The 6,175-nt window shown below is 36.7% G+C and overlaps 1 long non-coding RNA gene across 1 annotated transcript; it reads left to right on the top strand.

The window, feature by feature from the left end:
• The first annotated feature begins 1,467 nt into the window (after nucleotides 1-1,467).
• On the top strand, nucleotides 1,468-2,783 carry LOC121064557. Its single transcript, XR_005816549.1, has 2 exons — nucleotides 1,468-1,925; nucleotides 2,650-2,783. It is a non-coding gene; the product is annotated as an uncharacterized LOC121064557 (long non-coding RNA).
• The last annotated feature ends 3,392 nt before the right edge of the window (nucleotides 2,784-6,175 follow it).

Raw genomic sequence — 6,175 nt, 5'->3', positions numbered from 1 at the left:
GTGAAAAAACAGATCTAATGATAAGAAATGAAGCCTTCAGAGAAACATTCACACAGTATGAATCACATGGTAAAAAGTGAAGAAAAACAAATTCAGTTTAGGCTGTAGGTTCATGTATTTTGCAGTGAGAGGAATTAACCATCAGAGGATTTTAGCAGGCATTGTGATGAATCCTCCAGTACAAGAAATATTTTGTTAAATCAAGCTTCGATATATATCTAACCTTGATTTGATGTAGCAATTATATTTATGTGATGAGGCTAATTTTGTTTGTCTTTTTGCTGGGAGTCCCCTGCACTATTGGCTAATTTCCTATCCATTTGATAGTTAGGCAGCCTTCTCACAGACAACAGATGTTTCTCCAAACGTTATGAAAAGTAGGCAGCCTGAAGGAGTAGTGCCTAGATGTGCTGTGGCATGGCAGTGTGTGTTTCTGTATTTTTACCCCTGAAGAATCAACATGGTGGTTAATATTTCTCACTTCTAAAACTGTGAATGGTAAGCCTAGACTGAGTGTGTTTAATGTCAGTTTCTAACACTTGATTCAAACTGTGATTATTGCTCTAAATAGAGTATATTCTTATCACAGAAGCTCTAATCAGAATTCAAATGTATTAAAGATACCTAATTCAATCAATGAGCCAGGAGGTTCAGGGTCACAGGAAACTTGTTTTGTCTACTCTGGTACTCATGGAATGACCTCTCCGAAGCAATAGAATCTAACTCCAATACAGGCATTAGAAGTGAAGTCAGTCATGAAAATGGGAAAACATCTATTAAAGACAAAATCATTCTAGATGATCACTGATGTGTTTTGTAGCCATAATATCTGTAAATAGTAAACAAACATGGGCTTTCCTGTTTATTCAACAACTAAAACACATTATTCTGTTTGGTATAGTGACTTCAGTATTTTCTAAGACTTTTTGTCCTTCAGTGATAAAGTTATAAGGTTAAGCTCCAGAGTAGTTTGTTGGATGAACTGGTCTGAGACTGCTTAGACTTTATTATTATTATTATTATTATTATTATTATTATTATTATTATTATTATTATTATTAGGGAACTCCTTTCCAATTCACCCAACCTCCTTAGCAAATCATGCCAAGGACTATCAAGGACTGGAGTTAGTAATGTGCCCATGGGATTAGTCAGTTCATTAGAATGGCTTCGTAACCTGATGACAATTAAGTAAAATATTTCCTTTACTCCTCATGCTACTGACAGGTTCAGGATGGTTTTGGTACCACAGGCGATCTTATCTAGCTTTTAATATTTATTTGTGAAAATGCATCAGTGAAGAGCATGGATGCTTTTGGTTTGTGAAAGAAAAAAGTGCAAGGGGACAAGGCATTACTGTTTGAGGTTACCAGATGATGATGGTATTCTTCCAGTTTGTTAAGCCTGGTGATTGACTGCTTTATCTTCAAAGGGTGTGATGAAAAAAGTAAACTTTTTCTGAGACTAATACATTTCAGCAGGTCATTTCCTGCGTAGAATGGACATAAGACTTCAACCTTCATCACAGCTGGAAAGAATCTCTAAGTTCCTCAATGTTCAGTCTAGCCAGTACCTGTAACAGGTAGTTTACCTGTGTGAACTCATCACTGCTATGTGGGAACGGATGCCAAGCTATTCTTCAGATTTGCCTATGAGTGTATGAAGACTGTCAAGAGCCTGCCAGACTGGGCAAGAAATCCTGTTAGAAAGGGATGACTTTTTTTTTTTTTTTTCCTCCGGGAGCTCTCCGGGAAATGGGGCAAGGGTAGATCAACCTTTGGTTGATTTAGCTCTTCTGATGAATTATACAGATAGTCAGAAGATTCAGTTAAGTAGAAAAACACATGCCAAAATAAGAATAAAAGTTGAAAAGACAGGAAGGGCCTGGGGATCATGAGAAGATTGTGAAGAAGGCAAGCAAAAAGGTAAAGTACATGTAGTATCTGTGGCTAGAAAAAAGATGGCACAGCTGGGAACTTCCTCTCTTCCTGCCAATTCCTAGCTGCTGTCACAGCACTTTTGTGCTACTGACAGGAGGGATAATTTAAAGCAAACAATTTATGTTGGAAGATCAGATCAGCACGTCACTAGTTTAGGAGTGGCACATTGCAAATTTGGCCTGAAACTCCCTTTTCACATGTTTCCTGTGTTGTGTAATAAGCTTTGTAGTCCTAGCCAAAGATCTAGGGCTCTACAAGTATACCAAGAAACCATACTGATGCATATCAGGGATTCACGAATGCAGACATATTTTATATATACATATCTTCCCTATAAATGAGTCAGTCAGATACTTCCTTTTAGGTGTGCAATGTTGTTCTCAGAAAGAAACTGTTATGCAGTATCCCCCCAGTTCTACGTACACTTACTGCATATTTGCTAGTAACTGTATGGAAAGCCATAGTTGAAAAGCATAGCATAAAAGCAACAGAATTGTTGGTGGGAGTTAAGTTTTCGGCAGTGAAATCACAGGTGGGAGTGTAGTAAGTACAGGACAGTGGCACTCAGCGTATCTTCTTTGCTTTTAGTTTAATTGAACTTGAAGGACAGGTGTGCTCTTTGTTTTTTGCACAAGCAGAGGGATAGTTCTGTTTTTCTGATGTTGGCCTTTTGCTATACAGCACAAATTTCCTTTTCCTTATTTTCTAGGTAGCTGTGACAGTTGTACGTACTGTAGAGGTAAAGAAGAAAACCCCTTTGAGACCAGAGGCTGCTGAGGAAAGGTTTTCCAAGAAATATTTCTCATCACTTCAGTGTCCATGAGCTATTAAATCACTATAAAGGTACTGCTAATTTGACTTCCTCTACCTAAACAAACTGTGCTACTCTTTGAAGATCTCAACTAAGGCTTGAATAGCTTCAGCTCGCAATAATTCAGCTGAAAGCATTAGGTTAATTAATCTTATTTAAAAACCAGTGAAACAGAAGTTAATTAAAATGTAAACAATGGGCTGCATTGTTACTGACAACTTTAGAAAAAAGAATCTTTGAAATTCTTTGTGTAATGGATTTTACCTGACTGCCCTCTGAGGAGAGTGTAGTTTTGCAACAGATCACGTTACTGAGGTAGCCTTTCTTTCACTTTTAAATGAAATATATTCTTTGCTTCTCCCAGTGCAGTGCAGCTGCACAAACTGGAGCCAGTCAAAGTCTGTCAGAGCCCTGTTTACCAGGGAGGTGCTGGCTACCGGGAGTCTGCTAGACATGAAACACTACAGAGAGTGGCTGGAGTCCCTGGAGCAACCAAAATGTGGTGTTTGAGAGCACCAGGAGGAGAGAAACAGATGATCTGGAAAGTCAGAAGGCATAAAAAAAAGTCAGTTGGTGAGAAATGATTAACACCAGGCCATTTTATGCCAAGGACAGAGGGTTCTCTCATGCATTCTTGTGCAGCCCTGGCCGTCAGCTGAAACATGCCGAGGATCAGAAGCAATCCTATGTATGGGACTGATCCAGAACGAGCTGAACTGAGTGAGAAGAGTCAGGGGGTTAGGACTGGGCCACCATTAAAAGATTAGGAAAAATATGTCACAGCATTTCCCTTGGTTTGTTATTTTCTTCTGTGTGTGTCTCAGGGTTAATCTTGTTATTTCTGCTCTTCAGAAAAAAAAAAAGAAAAAGAAACAGAAACAGAAACAGAAAAAGAAAAAGAAAAAGAAAAAGAAAAAGAAAGAAAAAAAAAGAAAGAAAGAAAAAAAGAAAAAGAAAAAGAAAAAAAGAAAAAGAAACAGAAGAAAAAGAAGAAGAAAAAGAAGAAGAAAAAGGAAAAGAAAAAGAAAAAGAAACAGAAGAAAAAGAAGAAGAAAAAGAAGAAGAAAAAGGAAAAGAAAAAGAAAAAGAAACAGAAGAAAAAGAAGAAGAAAAAGAAAAAGAAGAAGAAAAAGAAAAAGGAAAAGAAAAAGAAAAAGGAAAAGGAAAAGGAAAAGGAAAAAGAAAAAGAAAAAGAAAAAGAAAAAGAAAAAGAAAAAGAAAGAAAAAGAAAAAGAAAAAGAAAGAGAAAGAAAGAAAAAGAAAAAGGAAAAGGAAAAGAAAAAGAAAAAGAAAAATAAAGAAAAAAATAAAGAAAAAAGAAGAAAAAGAAAAAGAAAAAGAAAAAGAAAAAGAAAAAGAAAAAGAAAAAGAAAGAGAAAGAAAGAAAAAGAAAAAGAAAAAGAAAAAGAAAAAGAAAAAGAAAAAGAAAAAGAAAAAGAAAGAAAAAGAAAAAGAAAAAGAAAAAGAAAAAGAAAAAGAAAAAGAAAAAGAAAAAGAAAAAAAAAGAAAAGAAAGAAAAAGAAAAAGAAAAAGAAAGAAAAAGAAAAAAAAAGAAAAAGAAACAGAAACAGAAACAGAAAAAGAAAAAGAAAAAGAAAAAGAAAAAGAAAAAGAAAAAAAACAGAAAGAAGGAAGAAGAAAAGATGTGCCAAATAGGTGGGGCAAAAATTCTGGAATTTATAAGCCTGAGGGGGGGAAAAGAACCTTGCCAAGTTATCTTCCTGCCTCACTGATGAATTATTTAGTAAATATGTGCCTTCTAATTCAGTATAAGCTCAAAATATCTATGAAGGCAACAAAAATCAAATTTAAAAAGAAGCCCTACAGTAGTAAAAATAACATATAACTGGTCATAAGGATGACAACAGGTTTTATGTTTGGCTCCTTCCTTTGTGGTAGTTAGCACACCAACATAGATTAGCAGGGTATATTATGCATATTACCTGAAATGTTCTTCTGTCCCACATCAAAAGCTGTGAGGGAAAAACTGAAAGTGACTGTTGTTGTTCTTCACATAGAAAAGTGGGGTTTTCAGTAAAGACATAAGTGGATTCACGGAAGAGTTTTATTCCCCAGTGTCTTGCTAATGATGATGTTTTGAAAATGCAACTAAGAAATCAGCCTTAGGGACTTTCAGTAGCAAAAACATGTAATTATAAGCAAGAAAGGGTATGTTCTCGTAGACTATTTTTTCTCTGCTGCACATGCTGACATCACTTGTTTGTTTACATTCTGTTGCTTCAAGGTATAACACACAAATGAATTAATAATAAACAATTATCATTATCAAGTCATCACCATCAGTTTTCATATTTTTTTCTGCTGCACAGAAATGATAGAGAATAGTGGAGAAATTCAGTGGCTTCATGAATTCCCAAGACAGATTTCCTGGCGATGTGGTTGCAAATGACATTTTGGTCTCAGCATAACCTGTCAGAGTCAACATGGCATTACTGACCCAACTATAATTCAGAGCGTGAGACAACAAGCATGAAGGCTTGTTCACTCATAGGCCCTGAGTGACTATAGCAAGCAGAGCAATTGTGTATGTAAATATTAAAGCATAGCCAACTTCCTGCCAATTCTGTGAAGCCTAAATCATGATTCAGTCCTGTCACTCTTGTACCCCTTTTGTTTGCATTCCCAGAGAAACTCCTGTAACCAGTTTTTGCTAGCCCACGTCTCAGAAGGAGATTTTATTTGGACATGAAGGTAAATGAATGAGACTGCTCATTCAGATGCCTTTGGCCTTCGTGTGCCATGCTGACAGTCAGTCATGATTTGGACTCAGAGCATCAGTGATGGTAAGACTGCTGGAGAGAGAGAGGGTAGAGAGGCTCAATCCGACCACCTAGAGCTAAGTGACAAACCAACACAAAACACGTAGATGAGGAAATTGAGCAGGCCTTTCAAAGAGGACGCACAAGGTAATAGAAACATGTTTTATAACTGCAGAACATGGCGTGAAGAATGTACCACAAGGACATGTACTAAGAGGAAATGTTCAGCCTGTGGATATGCCTGCCCAAAAATCACTTGTATGCCTGGAAAAAAGAGTTGTTTTTTTTTAGGTGTCCACTGGCAACCCCAAAGTTTTAGTACTTAAGAGGAGTCATCAAATCCTTTCTGTCTTGAGGAAGAAGTGTCTCCTTTGCAAGGCACAATATATGATGTATTCACTCCTCAAAGAAATGGTGGATTTGCATGGTGCACTTATTTGTTAATGGCCCATATGCAGCTGTGGAAGAACAGTGCTAAGAACTGGAGTGTTTGCAAATGGCACTTCCCCCTGTTCACATAAATCTGACCTCTTTGGCAAAGAATACAGATGAAGGAGGAAGAATGCCTCTTTGGGTTTCAAACTTATGGAGCCTAACGGCTTCTCAGAGCAAGTCTTCCCATCTGCTTCACTGAAGATAAAAAA

The sequence above is a fragment of the Cygnus olor genome, chromosome 1 (genome assembly GCF_009769625.2).
Source record: "Cygnus olor isolate bCygOlo1 chromosome 1, bCygOlo1.pri.v2, whole genome shotgun sequence".
Lineage (NCBI taxonomy): Eukaryota > Metazoa > Chordata > Aves > Anseriformes > Anatidae > Cygnus > Cygnus olor.
This window is presented reverse-complemented; position numbering and strand designations above follow the sequence as displayed.